The sequence below is a fragment of the Cuculus canorus genome, chromosome 21 (genome assembly GCF_017976375.1).
Source record: "Cuculus canorus isolate bCucCan1 chromosome 21, bCucCan1.pri, whole genome shotgun sequence".
In the NCBI taxonomy this organism is placed as follows: domain Eukaryota; kingdom Metazoa; phylum Chordata; class Aves; order Cuculiformes; family Cuculidae; genus Cuculus; species Cuculus canorus.
This window is the reverse complement of record NC_071421.1, coordinates 2,086,118-2,107,690: the sequence shown is the minus strand read 5'-3', so window position 1 is coordinate 2,107,690 and position 21,573 is coordinate 2,086,118. Positions and strand designations below refer to the sequence as shown.

At 40.8% G+C, this 21,573-nt stretch overlaps 1 protein-coding gene across 4 annotated transcripts in view; it reads left to right on the top strand.

The window, feature by feature from the left end:
- GNB1 (G protein subunit beta 1) overlaps window positions 1-21,573 on the top strand; it is a 44,239-nt gene that overhangs the window by 5,706 nt on the left and 16,960 nt on the right. For 3 of the 4 annotated variants that reach the window (XM_054085758.1, XM_054085755.1, XM_054085756.1), the window contains exon 2: window positions 16,246-16,297. The gene's annotated coding sequence lies outside the window, so the exon portion shown is untranslated. Of the gene's footprint in view, window positions 1-16,245; window positions 16,298-18,892; window positions 19,039-21,573 lie in introns of those variants that run through there. The other variant, XM_054085757.1, reaches the window with a different exon arrangement.

Below are 21,573 nucleotides of genomic sequence, written 5' to 3'. Positions count from 1 at the left end.
TTTTTCAGCAATGGCCGGAACACTCAGCTAATTGGTTCTCAGCATTTTAAAATGGCAGAAAATAAGGATCCATACAAAATGTTACACACTGACCTGGTTATTGATGTTTTGGTTCATTGAGGGTGGAGGGGAGGAATGACAGGACACAGGAATAAATGCTTGAGAAAGCAGTTACAAAGTAAATGTTTCAGTTGTTTAGGTGTTGCCAGATTTGAGTCTTATTGAAATCCAATACAAATAACTATGGCAGGTTTAAAATAAGGTTGTTTTAGAAGATGTTGCAGGTGTTCAGCAGACCTGGCTTTGATAGAGGGCAACCTATTCATTAACCCAACTCTTCCATGGTAACTCATAGAATAGTTTGGGTTGGAAGGGACCTTAAAGCCCATCCAGGCCCACCCCCTGCTGTGAGCAGGGACACCTCCTGCTGGATCAGGGGCTTCAAGCCCCATCCAACCTGGCCATGAACACCGCGAGGGATGGGGCAGTCACCACTGCTCTGGGCAGCCTTGGCCAGATCTCACCACTCTCATAGTGAAGAAATTCCTCCCTATGTCAAGTCTAAATCTGCCCCTCTCCAGTTTATCCCCATTGCCTCTCATCCTATCCCCACAAGCATTTATGAACAGTCCCTCCGCAGCTTTCCTGCAGCCCCTTCAGGTACTGGCAGGTCACTATAAGATCTCCTCGGAGCCTCCTTTTCTCCAGGCTGAACAACACCAGCTCTCTCAGCCTGTCATCGTCCATTATCCCAAGCCTGCACTCTTTAGATAAATGCAAGGTTATTCAATCCAGCACAGCCCTTTTTCTTGGAGGACCTAATTAACCCAGTATCTCAGGCTTGATTTAGCCTGAAAATACACATATAAGATGTCTCCTGTGGGCCAACTCATGTTGGCAACTTGCTCATGAGTCTGATCCCTGCTTGGCTTGTGGACCAGTAGAATTGTAGGTTGATGTCAAGATCTCCAAGATTCCTACTGACTTAAATACTCCGGTAGACTTGTTTTAAAATTATTTTTTCTAAATATTTTAGTCTTAAGAATTCTTGAAAACAAGGCAACTTTGTCACTTGTCACAGACTTATGAAGAGAAGAGCTATAGTTAATTTTGACTTGGTGGGACCGAAGGATTAAAATTTGATCTTCCTGTCCTGTATCTGTTTTGGAATCCTAATAATGAGTAAGTGAAAATGAGGCCAAAGACATGAAGAAGGTGATGTGAGGGAACGTAAAGGAGTCAATATATAAGGCACCTCTGTAATGGATGGTGGTAAAGATAGGCTGAATTTTCAAATTATTTTCATAGATAGCATTTAGAACTTGATGAGGGGAAAAATTAGTAGCAGATAATAAAGTGAAGAGAAAGTGATTAAAAATCTAGCTGCCAATTTAATGTGAAATGTAGTTCATTTCTGTTAGTTGGCATGAAACTACTTGATTAAAAATATGCATTTTGATTTCATTAAGTAGGATTTCAGCCTGTCAAATCACTGTAATTTCTAAAGATTCTGTGTGTCAAAGAAATATCTTCTCTATGTTATAAGGATTAATTGAATTGTAGATGGCTAAATACTTTTTTCTGTGTGTTTCTACACTGGTCTGAAAACCAGGAAGGTTTGCCTAAAATTTCTTGCCAGTTATGTTTTTAGTGTTTTTTTTCAGATGAGAATATTTTTGATGTCTTCTTGAAAATTGCAGTAATGCCTGCCAGCACTCCCAAAAAAGAAAATATTAATTATCTGTAATTAGATGGATTAGATAATTTTTTGTATCTTTATGTAATACAGTCCCAGATTAAAAACTATGTTAAGATTTTTGTCGCTATTTTCAGCTCTGTCTCTTTTTTTCCCTCCCCTAGCAAAGTAGGGGGGGGAGAAAGTGAAAACAAAATACTTCTCTCTGGCAACTCCTTCATGTTGTCTGTCAACGTGATGGTTATCAGCGGTGATTTTGCTTATCCTTATTAAAAAATCAAACTATATTGAGTATGGGGGACTAAATAAGAAATTTTGCAAGGCTTTCTATATGACTTTCAGAAAGACGAACGCCCACAACATCGACATCACTGACAGGAAAGCAATGCCTTTCTCCCGTGGCTCCTTTCTTCTGTTACAGTAGGCTGAGTTACAGCAGCTGCTGCCAGTTCTTTCCTTTCTTTGTAAGAAGGAAAGAATTTCTGCTTAATTGTTGTAGGTGACTGTTAATTGTCTAAGATGTTAATACTCTGCATCTTTATTTTCTTGCTGCTTTTCTGGCTTTCTTGCCTATCACGGGCTGGATCTAGGGAACCATCTTAGAGGGCTGCTCAGTAACACGTGCTTTCTGTTTCATCTTGATGGTTTAGGATTTACCAAACGCTGTCAATAAACAGAGGTTATCCAAAACTGTTTACAGCACCACGAAGTTATTTGATGAGCCCAGTGGGTTTTGTTTTAGTTTCATGAAATGTTGAAACAAAATTCTGATGCTGCTCTGAATTTTAAAGGCAGGAATTGCTAACTGTGCACTGCAATATTGCAGTTTAACCTTGGCGGAGGCTGCGATGCCCCCGCCCAGTAGGAATGGTGGATGCTTTCCTGTAAGGGCCTTCCCACTGGGACCTCTCTGGTAACAGACTTCCCTAGTTTTTCTTAGCTGAGGGTTACTGAGCAGGCTGTTGAGCTTGCAAATGTTGTTGGAGACAGTGTGGTGTGCTTGTTTCTGTCCAGGTGTGCCCTGCAAGCTTCTGCCTGAGGTCTCGCTGCCCTTTTGTAATTGGTGGGGAATGGGGCTTTCTTCTGGAATTGGAGAAATAGAACTACCCTGGAATACTCCCTTTTCAAAGTGCAACACTGTGTAGTTTGGTCTTTCGGAGGTAACAGAGAGATTTACTGAAACAATTGAGGGATGGGAGGTGGGTCAAAGCTCCAAGGTTAAAAGGTACAGCAGATGGTATCAGAGATCTTAGAAGTTAATGCTTAGTTATCTGCAGCAGTGAAATCTGTAGTCAGGCAGAAATGTTCGCTTTGCAATTGGCATGGCCAGAAGCCCCCAGACTTCTTTCTCAGTTCAATTTGTGCACAATACTAATATTTTCTACTAAGGTCTTTCTGGTGAGGACTAATGCAGTAAGTCTGTTTATGCCATACAGGAGAAGTTCTGTTCCATTTAAGTCAATTTTAATTGTTAGGCTGATACCTCTTAGTTAACGCCAGCTGGTTCAAGGGATGTGTTGAACATAGCAATGCTTGAACCTCAAGCTAAAAAGAAGTAAACCTGCGTTTCGGTATATAAAATACTGTGACTTGTAACTGCATAATACAAAACTTAGTGTGTGTTTTGTTTCCAGTAAGTGAAGCAATAGTGCTCAACAAAGCAGGCCTGCGCGTGCTTCAAGATGCTGAGAAGAAATCCGTTTATGGTCCTCTTGGATTTTTCCTGTTTAGTTCTCAAAACTATTTTCTTCAGCTAGCCCCACTAATGTGTTTGGAGAGTGGCGGTAGTAGTTCTTTCTGTTTGTCTAGAAAAACAAAGTAGGTGTGATAGTCTGCCGAAACCTTTGGTACTCGAAATAAGATTATGCTGCGCTAATTAAAGAGCTCTCTTTGTTGGAACATATGTTTGATATTCCTGTGGCACATTCTTTGTGAAGTGGTAAAATACTGAAGATACACTGCTGTCTGTTTAACAAAGGTGTTGTCTGTGCAAAGATCAAGAACCATTCGCTTGATGCTTATGGCAATTAAATTGTGCTTCAGGTTACCAAGTCCTGGGTTTCACCACAAGTTGTCAGATATTATCTGGCTGGTGCCTGGAAACTGTAGAAATTAAGATCCAGGACTTTGGCTAAAAGACTGTAACACTTGGAGAAAATGAAACAATATTGAGCAGGAATGGTTTAATAGATTTAAAATCTTGACAAATAGCGTGTATTTAACAGACACTTGAGAAGCTAGGGAAGTGGGGGTTTTGAGAATGGGAACTCAAATATCATAGAAACTTTGGACAGTGAAGTCCTATTAGCTGGTTTATCTTTCTTTATTTTCGAGCCTACAGAGAATGGGTGAAGGTTCAGTGTTTCAGGAAATACTTTGGTTTGTCCTAAAAAGATTCATAGCTGAGGTATGGGGGAAGGTGAAACTTGTGCAGAACCTGCATTTGGGGCGTTAATATGTGGGCATGGCAGTTCACAGATATTTGAGTATCTGATTATTCCAAGGCACTCGTTACCTTGAATATGATGTACTACAAAATCAGGGTATCCAAGATTCAAGTATGTAACGATTTAATAAAGAAAAATCTGTATCCTTATAATGAAATGAAGTACAGATCTTGCAGAAAAGGAGAGAACGTCTTAAAACCACTATAAACTGAGAAACTTTGGAAATAATATTAAGTTCTTCCGAATATTTTTTAAACCTTAGTCCGAAATCCTTAAACATGAGAGGATGCTCAGTGATTTTCATGTTTACTTCCAATCTGACTCTTCTTTCTTCCCTTTTGTTCATATTAGAAGCTGGAACTCATGCTAAACCGGGCATTGGAAATTCCACTTTTGATTTGCTAACCTGTGGATCAAATATAAAGCATTTGAATGTGGTTTCTTGAGAAAAGATGGGATGTCAAGCTCTGTCACCTAGGTAGCGGTCACTACCTGTTTACCTGAATGGAGAATTCAAGATTCAATTCATTTGGATTTGATTTCTCAGTCTAATTTTAGTAGTTTATTCCTTGTTCCATATCCTTGCTGTTGTGAATTAAACTCGGAAGGCTCGCTGTGGGGAAGCCAGTTATTGCTGCCCTCTGTCACAAAACGTGGCACAGACATCTGCTGTTCCGCAGCTGCCTCACCGGTTCCCAATGCAGCGTGTTAAGGAAACCAAGATGGGCACAGACTTTATTACCATGCACTGTGCTGCACAACTGTGACAGCTCAGCTTTTATGGAAGATGAAGGAACTTATAAAAGCAAACTGAGGTGGAAGCTGGAGCTGGAAACAACTACTTTTTTCCCAAGTCAGGATCCTTACTATTCTGTGTAGGGAGGAAGCAGCTTGTCTTCAAAGCTCTCTCCCCTTCTATTTTAAAGGACCAAGCTCATCTATTGTCTACTGCAGTTAGGGTGTTTTCTGTTTTAAAACCAAACTTAAAACCACTGTTCCTTCAAAACCTCACATAGTTTTGCACAACAGTATTGTCCAGGGGCTCCTAATAAACATGAGGCAGTGCTGGTGTACACGGGGTGCACAGAAGATCAAGAAAATCAGTGCGGAACCTTAACAGTTACAGGTTTTGGCTAACCTTACCAGCTGCTGGCTTTGTTTAACACACTTGGCTTTTTTTTTTGACTTGGCTTTGCACATTTTTTTCCTTTGAAATAGATCAAATTCTCTTTGAATATTTTAATTTTTTTCCTAGTTAATTCCCACCTTGGCTCCTGAGCCAGTTGTGCTTTGCTTGCTGCTTTTTTTCTTATATTTTAATCTTTTATTTTGATCACCTAGCCAGATGCACCCTATCTAGAGGAATACAACTGCTGCTTAAAGACCAGTGCCAGGAGTTTTAAGAGGCTTAATGCAGTACTATGGAAAGAAGAATGTTCAAGAGTGAAAGCAAGTATTTCCTGCTGTACCTTTGTGCTCTTTATTCCGATACTGCCCCTGGCTTGTGCTTGAAGTTTACCTTTTGTATCAGTGTTAAGCCTTGTTGCATTGTCTGTTCCCAAACACCACTTCTCAATCTGTCAACCTTGCTGTTCTTGTTCCTGCTCTTCTGTCCCTTAACTTATTTTGTATCAGCAGTACATATCAAAATACAGCGATTGCTGGGAGAGATCAGTGAGCTACTGGAGGGTATAAAATCACTGCTATCAAAACTAGTGGAACTGCTTGCACATTGGTTAAAGATGGGTTATGTTGATTGCAGGGCTAGAGAACAAAGTATTGCCGAGTCTATATTGGGTAAAAACACTAGAGAAGTCATGCCATATTTTAATCTCTGAGTATTCTTTTATCTACTATATGCAGGTAATATGTTTTGTTGATTTTTAAGGTCCATTGAAATACTTCTTATCTTCAGGCTGGTGCTAGAAAGTGGTTATTTTGTGATTTAGCTTAACTTCTTTCTACAGGCACTCTCTTCATCTCTTCTGCAGATCAGTGTTCTGTCTGAACACCCAAATTCTTATTTCAACAAAATAAATGTATTCTTTTATTAATTAGCTGAAGCTTGGATAAGATCTTGAACACAACTGTAAAGAATGATCACCTTTTAGATGATCTCTCTGGGGCCGTTCTGTACAGTCTGTGTAGCAGAGGCACAAAGAGAGCAGACTGTTCCAAGGTCTCAACTGCCACAGCTACTGAGGCAGGATGTGACAGTGGTTATGGACAGGAGGTAGTTATCAAGTCTTGCCCAGCCTATCTCTAACATAGGCCACCTCTGTTGCTTCTATTGGTGTTTTTTAATTATTATTATTTTTATTTGCATAAAAGATTAATACAGTAAAGCTTGCTTGCATTCTCGGAGTCATTTTAAGTCAGAGCAGAAAGAAGAAGCCATATGCTACAGAACTACTCTTTCAGGATTCAGCCCTAAAATGAAAGCGGTTTGGGTGGAGCTCTTGATCTGTATAGTAAAGCACAGATCAGGTTTGATAGAATATAAATTATCTTGCTGCTTCTGGAAACCTGATGTGTTTTACCTTAGTGTTTTGGGGCCTTAGTGCAGTGAGACATGTAAGCCTGTGAGCATCTCAAAGTCTGCGCCTACATGTGTGGATGAGGGCGATGCTTTTCAGAAGTAAAACTGTCCATAGAGGACCACCTTATGTTGGTGAATGTCTCCCTTAGCTCAAGAATAAGAGTATGTTAATTCAGCTGGCAATTTCTTCTAATTTTAAATGGTGTGACTTTAAAGGATGTGGAAAGCAGTATTGCTAAATGTGGCATTCTGAAAGTTAGTTGTGTTTTTTAAACGGGTGTAAGCAGGAAGCAGCTGATTCTCCTTTGACTCAGTTGACTCTTTACTGGCTGGCATGTGTAGAACGAAATGGATGATTCAGCTTCTGTTGATAAAATAGTTGAGCTGAAATTTATGGAAATATATAATAATAGGAATTTCTACTGATTTGCTGGACTTACGCATGTACACAATCTTGCTGGGGGGGTTTATTAGTATTTTTCGTGTCTAATTTTGCTATTTTTGTTTCTGGTTTTTGTTTTGTGAAGAAGTGATCACATAGCTCATTTCCTTCTCTAATATAATAAATGTTGTGGTGAAGATCTCAATGTACCTACTGATGTCATTGGAACGGTAATATCTGAAACAATACATGATTTTGAGCACGGCTGAGAGGATCTCTCCAATCCAGACGTGTCAGCAAGCAAAGATGAGGGAAATACTGCTCAGGCTTTTGGAAAATACTTATTCTTCTTTTATGCTTTACCCCTCAGCCAGTGGCAATTGATCCACCTGCTGCATTTTCTTGGAATCTTCAGGATTTTGGTAACGGGAGGTGGTATAATCATCTACCTCTGCAGCAGGATTTGCATCTGGCCGACTTGCTTGTGCATTCAGTGCTACACGATCCTGAGAGTGCTCAGCACCTCCTGGGAGTTGGGTGGGGAGGGCTTGAGCAGAACGTCATCACGACAGAGCAATGTATCAATCTGTGTGAGGGCTTCTTGGTCATGTTTAAATTATAGGAAATAACTGAAGACCTACTGGAAAATTGGTAGACCCCCAAAAACCCAGTCTTTGGAAGCGCCATATGATTTGATAAGGATCGTGTTTCCCAATAGGATTGCAATGGCCTAGAGGCACAATCTAAAATTGTGGACTATAAGCTTGGTTTGATGCCTGCATAAATGTGTTTCTAATGTTAACTTTTGCTAAAAAGAAACAAGAACACGTATTTAGGTGTGTAATATGTTTTCATTTGCTGTTATGATTGTGGTGCTGATTTATCTCGCGGGGATGATGTGTGAACTGTCCCTACAGCAGCTTGCTTCCATTTCCAGCTTGTAGGAGAAAATGTGCTATTTATAGCTGGCATTCTGAACCGCCCTAAACCTGCTGCCTATAGACTCAGCTGATCTAGGGGAGAGATTACCTATTTTCTGTAAAGACGATGTCCTGATCCTGTGGCATTGCTTTAGATCCCCTGGAGAAGAAATAATTAATTTCATGGTTTCTTTCTGGGTTTGCATCATTTTGTTTGACTTCTCTGCAAACGTATCACTGTGAACACTTCACACCAGGCAACCTTTCTACCTCTGACTGATTTGTGCTATAGTTTTATCCTTGGGTTTTTTCCTCTTTTGCCTCCTTAACATGATAATTATTTTTTTTTTTAAATCTGAGAGGAACAATGGTATCTTTGATTCTATGATTCTAATAATAGATTAATAATAATTTTATGATTCTGATTAGATGGTATCTAATGATTCTATGATCTATGACCTTTTTGATCTATCTCTAGTAAAATGCAATATATTTGTTGGTTTTAGCCTAGTAAGACCTAGTTTTAGTTCCTGCAGCTCTTGAACAACTGTGTGTTACTGAGAAGGTGTTTGCGTCTAGCAGTATTTGGTTATGTACCTTTGTAGCTACTTCTCTGTTCATGGCAATAATATTACTTCTAAATAGTGAAAAATATGGTCTGTGTAAGTATTAAAGCAGGGTTGCAATATCCCTGTTGACCGTGTGCTCTGCCCGGTTTGGTTAAACAGGGATTTCTGTTCATGAATTAAGAGAAAATGCCAGTTAAAACTGCTGGCTAATGATGGGAAGGAAGCAACCTCTTAGACAGTTGAGGTAAGAAAGAATTGCTCGGTTACTGTAAGGCTCCGCAGATAGAAGCATCGAGTAATAAATGCTTAGTCATTTCTGTGTTGGTTAATTAACAGCAGTGTGTTCTCCTTCAGTGCTGCCTGGGTTTTGTTTTTCAGTCTGAAGGGAGATGTATAGTTGTACGGGACAGCAAAATTGCTTGGGTTTGTGTAAGGGGATACTTTATTAAGTGGCAGTTTTCAGTAACTGATAAATGTAGGTAGGAATTCATGCACAAGCAGGTTCTGAGCCATCCCGACTTCCTGTGGGGTGTGTTTTTATTTGTAAGATCAGGAAAGGAGACAGTCAAAACCATCACTGGCTAGTTTGATCAAACTGATGCAGTTCGTCCATAGATGTGTTGCTCTCAGAAGGAGTAATTGCATATTGGTAACTTTGAACAAAGGAATAAAACCTGGAGTAGTGGCTTTTAGCATTATTAGTAAATACAAGTTTGTTGAAAACTGGTGCTGAATATCAGTAATTTTTGTTCTTACAATAAGTTAACTTCATATGCCGTCACTTATTGGGGAGCATTACAATGCTCTTTAATGTGAATTTCTTTCAGAGCGAGGCAGGAAAGAAGATACGCAGTTAGGAAAAGCTTTTAGCTTGGGTCACTAAAGTAGCAACAGTTATTAATATTCATAAGCTACTTCAAAGATTTCCTAAGACCCCTCTTCTCAAAGTGTGAATTTAAGCATTTGGCTTTAGGCATCTGTTAAACTTGTAATATTCGGTTATTTTTTTTTTTCACAGAAATTCTCTGCTGTACCTAGAATTAAGGATTTTTTCATAGTTCACATAGCCTGTGGATGCATTTGGAAAGGATTAATGGGTGACCTGTTACAGGCCAGGTTTTTGTGCTTAAACACTGCATCAGAACGATTTTTTTTTTTTTAGATGTAGGTCATGGGATTAACATCAGGAAATGTGAGTATTTTGGCAACACAGGGCTGCTGTCTGCCATGAAGACAGCTTGAGTTTGTTCACTGTCGGTGGCAGCAGGAGACGGGCCACTGCCCTGCTGAGCTGGCGATTGCGAGCGTCTGTCCCTGCCATGATCGTGAGCGTCGCTGTCTGCTGGTTAGTGTTCTGCTTAGAGAAAGCGGTAAATTATCCAAAAGGGTTTTATTGTTAAACACAGGGAGTGATTAGTCCTCAGGTCTGAAAATGCAAGTGGGAGCTGATGGATTATTCGTATATAGCTTGAGTTTGGTGATTGGCAGTAGGTGGTGTGTTGCTTTACTGCGGGGTAGGAGCCTCTGGCATTCCGAGGAATCTGCTCGTGGATGTTAACTGTTTTGTGAATTGTTCTTACTCTTAACACTTTTGGAGGAGATAAAAATGCAGTTTCGCTGGGTCTAATTTGGGCCTTTGAATGTCAAGCTGCCTTATTGAATCATAGAATATTGGGGGTTGGAAGGGACCTTAAAGCCCACCCAGTTCCAACGCCCCTGCCATGGGCAGGGACACCTCCCACTGCCTCAGGGGCTCCAAACCCCAGACTTCAACCTGGCCTCGAACACCTCCAGGGATGGGGCAGCCACAACTTCCCTGGGCAACCTGGGCCAGGGCCTCATCACCCTCATAGTGAAGAAATTCCTCCTTATGTCCCGTCTAAATCTGCCCCTCTCCAGTTCATACCCATTGCCCCTTGTCGTATCACTTCAAGCGCTTTGTAAACAGTCCCTCCCCAGCTTTCTTATAGCCCCTTCGGGTACTGGAATTGCAAAGGCTTTGGAAACCTTTGCAAGGTTTCCAGATTTATTCATATCTGGCTTCTCTTCTGAAATACAAGGTTTTAATTTTTAAATTTTACTTGATTTTTTTTTTTTTCCTGAGTGCTAGCAGCTATTGTTTGGGATTGGTTTTCTTTTGGTATTGTGGGATTCTGAAGTGCCTACACTGCTGTCCTCACTCTTTAGTTGAAGGCAGTTTGATGGAAGGCCATGCTGACTGGTCAGAAACTGTTTAATGTAAATCTGTTCTGCCTGGGTTTTCATGTTTTATGTACTGTTTTGCGTGAATAAGGTTACAGGATGAAGGAAAGTAGTTAGAGGTTTGAAGAACCCTAGAACTGACCTTATTCTCTACCCAGCAATTTTCGTGTGTTTTATGCAGCGATGAGAATTTCTTTTCCTGATGCCATCTCCTGGATATGTCAGGAAGAGTAGACAAAGTGCACGATTTCTTCAAGAATAAAGCATTTCCAGATTTCTGCTACTAGAAGTGGCAGGGAGGACATGGCACTTGTAATCTTAAAGATAATAGCTCCTAACAGGGCTGCGACTTTATACCGTGAGGTCACAAGCAGAGCTTGAATGTTCCTCAATCCTGTGCGCAGGAAACAGGTGAAGGATTTAATTTACCACAAAAACTTGTCTTTGCGTAGAGCAAACACAGAAAAACTGGGTTTTTTTGCTATCTTACAGGTGTTCTGCAGCTTTTTTAATGCACATAATCTCTAAAGTATTGACATCATTGAACATGATAGAAAGCTAAAATGAATCCTGGAGCTCGAGGATTGAGCTATGGGTAATAATGAAGCATTAGTGAAATCAGTTCATTTAGTTACAGTTGATTTTACCTTGTGTAATTATTATTTTGTACTTGCAGACTACATTGAAAATGGAAATTTGTCAGCTCTTTAACCAGCTAATGCAACTGTTGCATAATGAGCATTAACACTTATCGTTATTTGCTTGTTTTATGTGCACTTCACACCAATATGGGAAAAGGTTTACTGAGCACAGTGACTGCTTCAGGTGGCAACCGGGTGATTCTCCCAACGCCAGAAGCATCCAGTGCCTCCCAAGGAAGGCCCAGCCATGCTGGCCTTTGACTACAGGAGCCTTTGCGGTAACTCTTTGAAGGAGTTGTACAACCTGGCGTTGTCCCTACTAGGGTAATCTGTTTTGCAAACCTGCTAGTGAGGTACTGCTTGCTTTTCAAAGCTTCTGCTTGGAAATTATAGACGCAGCAGTTGATTCCCAGGAAGAAGACATCAAATAAATGAGAAGAGGTTGCATCCGTTCACTTGAGCATATTTAGATTTATGAATTTGTAATTATTTTCTGCGTCTACAGGCTGTCCTTCAAAGCCGCTCTTGTAGGAGGTGACAGCAAAGACTGAGCATTCTGGGATTCAGATCTGTACTCAACAAGGAAAGTCTGAACTAGAATTAACTCTTGGAGGAGTTAATGTGGAGACCAAAACGTCCTTCAAGTTTCCAGCTGTCTGATAGAACTGTTTATGCTGATAGTTAGGACGAAGCCATCAAACAGGATAGGATTTTTTTTGGGGATGCAGAATAGTCTTGAAGCATAGCTTTAGATTTCAGGCTTCTAATTACTGTTGCCTGGTGGCATAATTGGAATTTCTTGTTGTTAGCAGTGATTTGGAAAGGTCGTGTAATCTCTCAGGCATCAAGATGCTGTTCTGTGATAATAATCAGCTACGTAGACTGTAAGAAATAATTTTAATAAACTAACTTGCAATTCCCAGTTTCACAGACATTGCCTCTCCCCTGTAGTTGATAGGTTAGAGTGGAGAGAAGCGTTGGATACCTGAACAGAAGCGTCTGCATGTTAAATTAGCGGCTGCCTGCCTGCATCCTGCTGTCCTTGCTGGGTGTAGGATGCATCCTGCACGGATGGGTGTGTGTTGATAAGGAGAATATACCAGCACGGTAAAATAACCTCATTTGAAATTGTTGATTTACTTTAATAATAATATTGATGTTTGCTAGTAGGTTTCTGGTTTTGTTTGGCCTTGTTTTTTTTTTTTTTCCTCCAGTGAATCATCTCTGGTTGAATCCTTTGGATGAAACAACCTTCTGTGCTGCGTTTGCAGGAGGACGTGTTGTACAGGAAATCTTTAAAACTCAAGTGGTGGAATGGCCACAGAAACTAGTTTTTACTAGTATGATGGGGATCTGTTTAAAACTATGTCATAGAATCATAGAATAGTTTGGGTTGTAAGGGACCTCAAAGCCCATCCAGTCCCACCCCTGCCATGGGCAGGGACACCTCCCACTGGCTCAGGCTGCCCAAGCCCCATCCAACCTGGCCTGGAACCCCTCCAGGGATGGGGCAGCCACCACTTCCCTGGACAGCCTGGGCCAGGACCTCATCACTCTAATAGTGAAGAAATATGTTAATAAAGCCACTCAAAATACACATCTATACCGAAGACTGCACATGTTAATAAAATTCCCCTGAGCCTCCTTGGGGCCGAACAGATCTCAGCTTTTCCTCATATGAGAGATGCTCCAGACTCTTAAGGACCTCCGTGGCCCTTCACTGGGCTCTCTCCAGTTGCTTCATGTCTCTCTCTTGTATTGATGAGCCAGAACTGGACTCGGTACTCAGATGCAGCCTCACTAGTGATGAGTGGAGGGGAAGGATCCACCTCCCTTGTCCTGCTGGCAGTGCTCCTCCCAGTGCAGCGCTGGATGCTGCTGGACGCTGTCTTTGCGGTGAGGGAACATTGCTGGCTCATGTTCAGTTTGCAGTCAGTCAGGACCCTCAAAACATGAAGAGGAGGGCCTTTCTTGAGGACTGGTTTGGGGTGGGATCCCTCCTGCAGCTGTGCTGGAGATCTCCTTGCTGAAGAGCAGCTGGTGTTGTCTGTGCTCTGCCTGTGTCCCTACAGCAATGGCAACTCCTTGCAAAGCTTGGTCAGACCTTGTCCCAGGGCCTGAGTCAAAACCTTGGTGGGCAGGTGTCCTGTTCAGTGTGCTGTGCCATGCCTGACCTTGCGCCAGGTTATATAGGACCTGATGGGGTGTGTTGAGAAGCTGGAGTGCTTTTGCTGCAGTTCAAATATTGGCCTTTGGCATCTCATCAATGTAAGTGTCTTAAGGAGGTGTGCAGGTGGAATTGGCATCTAGAATATTTGGGTTTAAGTTGCGTTGAATCCATAGTTCAAGAAGAAAAACGTGTTTACGCAGCTAATGGCTTTGGAGAGGGCTCTAGTGAATGTATTTAATCTTCTTAAGAAGTTGCTTAGAGGAATGTTCAGATTTGCTATGATGTTAAAGTAAAATATGTTTAAATGCTTTCACTGCTCTTCAGAGACCCTCTTCTTCCTGTCTTGTCTCTTTTCTTCCCTGCTTTCCCAACCTCGTGAAACGAGCTGTAGTCTCTTCAGTGGAAGAGTGGTCTTTGAGTGAAGATTTGTGTTGTGGTTGATATTGGAGCTGAGATGAATTTTTAGGCTGGGCTGTAGCCTTATAACTCCTTCAGTATCTTCAGAGGGGAAAAAAAAGATTATTAGGTTACAGCAGTTAGTGAGTACCTGCAGTAGGGGAGATTAACCCAGAAATGACGGTGCTTTTCACCTCTGGAGTTACTCCGAAACTGCTGTGCTGCTTCTCCTGGAGGAGAAGACTGTGGGGTCAGCCACCATGTGTGGGGCTGGCCAGCCTCTGGGTGCTTTGATGTAATGGCTTAACCACTTGAGCCATGCCTTAGGTATTCTAGGGTACTATTTGTTCTCTCTTGTTTTAGAAACCCCAGTTCCTGATGCTGAGAACCTCAAGCTCTCAGCTACGCAGGGTTCTGAGGCCTCATGAGGGCAGAATGAATGAAGCTGGTTGCACCCTATTTGGGTGCTGAACTGGCACTGTTGCGCCATGAAGGAGTTGGCCTGTAATCTTCACGTTGCTTTTACTAGGCTATGTTTTAGCAAAAAAATGGAAGCTTGTGGTAATGCAGATCTTTTTTTTTCTTAAGTAGCTTGTCTACTTTTGCTCTTAAATGAGCAAAATGAGCTCCATCTTCAATGTAGAACTGAAAATAACTCAGTCTCCAGATCGCATTCCTCGGGCATCCCAGGATGCTTTTGTATACCTAACCAAAAACTTCACCTGGTTTGAAAAATCAGCTAAACTTAGTGGAGGACTTTGCTGTTATGATTCTTTACTCTCCTTACAGGCTGGTTAAAGTAGCTTTTTGTTTTGTTTTTCCTCTTTTTGCAGAAGGCATATGAATCCTGCAGCACCTCTCCTGTGTTAATGAGGGTGCAGCACCGGACACTAAGGGTGTGTGATTTGGCCTTTGCTGCTGTATATTCTGTGCGCTGTTAGTAGTTCAGCCTAATTTTACTGGTAATCCTTTCAGAGTTTCACTAGGTTTCATTATCTCTGCTGTGTAGGCAAAATCTTCTCTCAAGACCTCTGAAAGCTGAACATAGTTGGTCCTTTTTCAGAACTTTAAATGGCCACGTCATGTGTTTGTGTCTGTGAGGGATGGAGTTTGGCCTCTAAGTGTGAGTTACTGTTTTATGTCTGCGAGTGCGTTGTTCTGGCAGCAACAAAACTGCTTACACTGGGATGGTTTCATAATCACAGCATTAAACTGTTCATCTATAAATGAGCTTGGCTGAGGATGACCCATATCCTAAGTAGCTTAACCTCCATACCCGACACTGAAGTGGTTTGTAAATTTTCCAGCTAATAGCGAACTGTAGGAGCAGAGAGACACGTTATGTGTGAGCATTTGTTTAAACTGTAGGAAGCTGTAGGCTGGCCTTCTGATTTAAGATTATTTTGCTTCGGTACATTCTTGCTTTGTGCTTAGAACCGTCTTCCACTGTCCGGGTGCAGCAGTTGTGAAAATGTGCTCTTAGGTGTCCATGGGCAGCACTCAGCCCTTGTCTTGCTGTGCAGCGGGGAAGGATCGCGAGTGTTTTGGATGTAGAGGAGGCTGTCGGTGTTACAAATCCAGGGGCTAACTGAAATTATTGCTTTGTGCTGCTGGAGGGAAGAATGTTCTGAAATTTCTTCCAAAAACCTTTCTCACCTTGCTCCAAAACTGCTTTGTGTGTTGAATATTTACTGCAAGTGTGTGTTTTTTCTGTGTCAACTCTTACTTTTTTTTTACTTTAGTGATAAGAAGTCACAACCCTCCTAGAATAATGTTGTGCTCTCACTTGAGCTCATTAGTAGGAGGTTTATGTAACTTCTTTCGATGAAATAGATATCTTGATATTTAACCCTGCTTAGAAATCAAGCGTGCCTCAGGAACAGCATTGGGCAGAAAGAATTGAGTGCTTAAAACATGCAAATTGGAGGGGGAGTGCTTTGTAGCACAGTGAAAATTAGTCTGAAGGAGACAACGTTTTGTTGTGATCCTAAATTCTCTGATAGTATGGACTTCTGTACTGCTGGAGGAGGAGAATTAATGATCTGAGGATCGCAAGGGCTTTCTTGGAAAAAATGTTAAAAGCTTCTTGACATGAGCGAGTCCTTTGGTTACAAGATTATTATTAAAGCAGTGCTCATTTTTTGTGAAGGCAAGCCGGCAGTTTAAGGTAGCGCACGCAGAAGTCTGCTTTGATACTGATTTAATTTCTGCTATATTTTTTAAATAAATCAGTGTTATTTCTTGTTAACTGTACTAATTCTGATTTTGTGGTTTTTTTTCCAGAATTTACATGTTTGACAGCAGAAGTTGGCTTTCTACTGTAGTGAGAGAAAATGTAAGTAGTGGTTGAGAAACCAATACTGTGTTTTGAAAGTGGCAAACATAAGGTTTTCAGCTGCTATTCTGTGCAAGCCTAAGGTCCCTGTTTTCTGCTTTAGCATGTGCATTCTTATGTCAACAGGAAGGATTTTAAAATGGCCAGGAAACCTGCTAAATAATAGATGTTAGTGCCTGCCTTCTTTCAGAAATGGAACTGGCAAAGCAGGGGGAGACCGCAGATGAAACTGTTTCATCTCAGTGGGGCAGGGAGTTGTAATAAACAAAATTATGAGAATAGTTCTTCTCATGAATGAAAAATTACTGATCCACCATGTTTGACAAAAGAAGGCCAAATTTCTTTTGAGCAAAATGGTTCTTGTCAGAGTGGTTTTTTTCAGAGTGTCAGTATTATTTAAACAGAACCTGAAAGTTTTGGAGTTTGTTCTGTGTAATCTTAATTATTATTAATTTTATTGGAACAGAGAAACTTTCATTGCCTTCTAGACTGTGACTTCAGACGTTCCTCTTGGTCTGTGAGGACCATTCCCACCTGTTCTGTGGAAACCATTTCCCCAGTTAAATTGTTTACTTTCAACGCCAAGGTATTTACTTGCTTTTCCAAAGCCAAGCAGCAAGCTAGCCCCATCTCTAAGCCCATTTCCTGAGGTGTTCTCTAATCAGTCACTTTGGTCCACTCTGGGTAACTGAAACCAGACACAGTGTTCCCAGTGTAGACAAACTCAGTGGCATTATGATATTTTCAGTATTTTCTGTCCTATTTTCTATATACTCTTCTGTTTTAAGCAGTGCTATGTACTAAGCCAATGTCTTTGAGCTATCCAGCGCATACTCTATTGGCTTCTTTTACCCTTCAAATAAAGTTTATATCACAGAAGCTTACATGATTCTGTACATTTTTTTTATATTGTCTTCCTGTGTACCTTTTCTATGATTTCTCTCTTCTGAAATTATCTGTACACTCTCTGGAGATATGTGTCCTTCAGAATCAGAAGGCACCCCTGAATTTTTTTGTCAACTATTCTGGGTCATGTAAATGGTAGAGAGAACACCTCAAACTTGTTCCACAAGCGATTCTGATCATTCTTACTGTGTTTTCTATTGAATAAAAGTCAAATAGAAATCAATATGTACTTCTGATTAAATAACAAAGCTACCCTCAGCTTTTCAGAGCCAATAGGGTGTCAAAGCATTGGAACTAACAGTGGATTGTGTATAATTCCTTTGTCATTGTGAAAATGTACAAGCTGCTGTGCATGTTGCTAATAGGATTTATGGTATCTAATAGATTAGCACGGCTTCATTTAATCAGATGACCCGCTATGAGACTGTCTGGTAGGCATAACATAAACTTGTTATTAAGGCTGTAAGGTTTTGGGTCTGGCTTTGCAAATAAAGTGTTTTGATTTTCTTCTGGCTGTTTCATAAACGACGGGTATTATGATATACGTACTATGATATCGAACAGCTTACTCAACTGGGAGAAGGGTGATTTGACTAACCGTAAGAAATTACTAAAGTATTGGGTAATACTTTACAATATAAATTGAAACCCTCTGTGTTACCAGACTTTGCAGCAACAGTGGCTTGGTGGGATTACTTTCCTTTTCAGTAGTAATAATGCATAGTAAAAATACCTTGTAGCAAAGAAAGTTTGGCTGTCAAGGGCTTAAAGTACTAAATATTTGAATTAATGATAAATGTGACTTCAAATCTGTATTCTCTTCTTTTAATCTGTGGAGATTATTCGCAGGACAGGTATTTAGCAGAGGATGGAAGACTCCATCCTTTTTTATTCTTTGATGTGAGAAAATGAGACAATTAAGTGTTTAGTAAGCATTGCCTCATTGCTGTTACCAGGTAGTTTTAGAGAGGAATCTATTTAACCCAGGAATATGTGTTTGGATGAGCTGTATTTGTTCTTCCTATTTCTCTTATTATCTACATATAAATGTGACGGCATTAAACCAAGGGTTTCTTTACCTGGACTTAATTGGATCAAGAGTTTGAACTCTGGAAAGGACATTGAAGCCGTAACAATGATATGAGTGAATCTGAATTCTTCCTTAGCTTTTGAATTTTTCTGTCACTGTTTTCTGTGTAGTGAGCATTACCTTGAAAAGGTAATGGTATTGAGATCTAAGTCTATGTCCATTTGCAGGCCGTATGTGGAAGTTTTTCTTATTTCATAAGGCTTCCTATTCAGTTCAAGGATTTTGTGTAGAGCCCTTCCCCATATAGTCAACTGCCTGGACACAGAAATTTCCTCTTGTGTAGAAACAGAGCTCATATAGCTTAGAGGGGAAAAAACTCAACCAGTTGTTAGTTTGGAGGTGAGTGCCATGATACATCCTTTTGACATGGTTGAATTGTGAAGTTTTATTATATATAGAAAGTAACAAATTAAGTGAAATCGATACTTGATTTTCCTGTGTGGGGAGCAGAGGAATAAGTTGATTCTTCCCTGGGTAACTTTTAAGAAGAGATTAGCGTCTTGGGTTATTGGAGTAGTGAGGAACAGCAAACTGCTTTGCAAATGCACATATTGTTGTCCCTAGCAAGAAGAGAATTATCTACAAGGAATTCTTGTCAACAAGATTAGGAGGAATTAGGCTTAGAGCAGAGACACTTAAGCACTTCAGCCTCTGGAAAGGTCTAGAGTGAGTTCAGCAAAGTGAATGTGCTACTCTTGAGAAGTCTGCCTTCAAGAGCACAGTAACGTATTCAAAAGAAAGTGAGGTAAGCATGAGTTTGGCTGCTACCTGTTTCTTCACGGCTATGATGATAATTTGGATAAAAGGAATGTGGAACTTGCATAGTGACTTTTTGTGTGAGATTTGCTTGATTTAGGAAATTGGTATCTTCTTTCTAAACCCCTGAAGTAGAAGCATCATCCATATGAAGCTTACAGTTTCTTCTAGAACCTACCTTTAAAATGGGGTTAAATGCCTTTAGAACATTCTGAGAAGCAAAATACATTATAACATGATAGTCAGTTTTGCTAGTTTGCGATAAGCATAGATCATATATTGAACAGTCTCTGCTTGTTACTTCTGTCTGTAGTAGGAATAAATCTTTATCACAATTTCCCATGTATCAGAAGTGAGAACAGATAAAAAAATTGTTTTCCCATACATTTTCCTGACCTTACCCGTTGCTCTTGCTCTTTTAAAGTTTTTTTAAATGCTAGATACTAGTATGCTCTGATTTATAGTACAGCTGGAAAGTACACAAGAGGATGGAGCCGTTTTTCCTCCATGGATCTCATATTTCTGCCATAAATTTAATTGCCTAAGACTTAGCGTAAAAGAACTAGAGGAATAGCCAAGTTGGTTGGCTGGCTGTCCCATAAATTTTACAGTCTGCTTCAGAGAACTCTTATATTTTAATGCCCTTGGCTTCAGTAGGATTTTTGTTTCCTGAGTTCAGTCATGTTGGCAGGAATTGAAACTTCCTGTTGATGTTGAAACAACAAAGGCTGCATAGGGAATGTGGAAATCTGGTTTAAACAACTCCTATGGATGCTGTCAGAAACGCAACTCTGAGCCTGGAGCTGCTTGGAATGCACATGGGCTAATTTGTCACTGAAAAAGCATATCTGACTTATCACATGGCGGTATTATGATATTGGAGGTGGGGAAGACATCGAGGGCTGTACGTGCTGGGCTACTGACTGTCATGCAGGGAATCATAGAATAGTTTGGGTTGGAAGGGACCTTAAAGATCATCTAGCTCCAACCCCGCTGCCATGGGCAGGGACGCATCCCACTAGATCAGATCCTATTGAATAGGAGTCCTGCCTGGCAAGTGGCCGAAGGCCTAGATCAATAGAAGCTGCTTTTACCATAGTTGTTAAGTGCCTTGAACTCCTTGAAGCCTGTGATAAAGGAGGCGATACCTTGTTTGTAGGTGTAAAGGTTTCTGTAGTGTTGGTAAACCATTTTGAAACTGTTCATTGAAAGGAAACTTTCCTTTAAACGTTGGTGAGAGACCATCTTGGAAGTGGAGCTCCCAAAAAAATGTTTAGGAGCTCGGCTCCTGCAGGTAGGGCAGGTTACGTATGTGCACGTTTATGAAATGATGCCGAAGGCTGGGTTCTGTTCCTGTGTTTAGTTAATTCTGACTGGTTGGGAGGAAATTCGGATTGTTCTGTTCCCCCATAGAGTGGGACTTGGAAGAGAATGGAGGCAGAGTGCGATCTTGAATTTGATGTGAGAGTCTCTTCTGTAATAAAGCGATGCTATATAACAATTATTGTGCGAGGCCTAATGGAGGTTTCATTTGTGTGAAGCTAGAAGTGTATGTGCTGGTTAAGCTGTGAGATGATCCCATCGGCTGGGCCATGTGCCTTAGGTCCTTCCAGCTGTTTATGTGGCTGTGTCCGTGTTACCGCAGAGGACTCGGCACTGTCGGCTGCTTCCTCTGGCACTGTGGTTTGCAGGGGGGCCCTTCTGCACGTGCTGCCTTGAGCAATAAGGCATAAGCGTGGAATAAGCTTGTACGATTGTGTTAAACTTGCCGTATGCAAATAATCCAGAATGAAATTGCAGGTTCGGTTTCTGTGAAGTGAACTTTTTCTGTATGACCTTTCCTAAGATTAGTGTTCATCCCCTTGGGCCTCATCCCGTTACTCTTGTTTCATGTAAATGCAAGTGAATTCTATTGCCTAGCTCTGGTAGAACTGCACTGGCGCTGTTTTAAGCTGTGTTACAGCAGAACATCTCTGCTTTGACTGACATTGGATTATTCATCCTATTAATGAAGCTGCATGTAAATCTTCTATGTAGTTACCTGTGACTCTGCAGCTGGAATTCTGGTGTCCTAAATCCTTGTCCTAATCTCATCGTTGAGTTGCTGTGACCTTGAGCAAAATGTTTAAGTTTTGGATCGCAATTTCATTCTCTTTAATAGCAATGATAACATCTCTAAATTCTTTGTACTCTGCCTGGACAGGTTGGTATTTGCTTAGTGGGAAATGGGCTTATATATTAACATAGAGAATGGCAGAAGTAGAAGTGGATGTCTAAAAGAGAAAAGATCTGAAAATTTGCGGTTTATTCTTAGGAAGTCTTCCGAGTTTCTTAGTGCCTTTCTGACGAGAGCAGTGCTTATTATCACAGTGTGTGTGAACTGCACAGGAACTGGGGGACTGCGTGCTGAAAACTGCAGGGAGACCCAGCCACAGAGTGCTTTGTCTTCAATACAGAATGATCAAAACATCTTGAGAAACAGAACAGCCTTCAAAAGAGACAAAGGTGTATGTAGGATAATAAA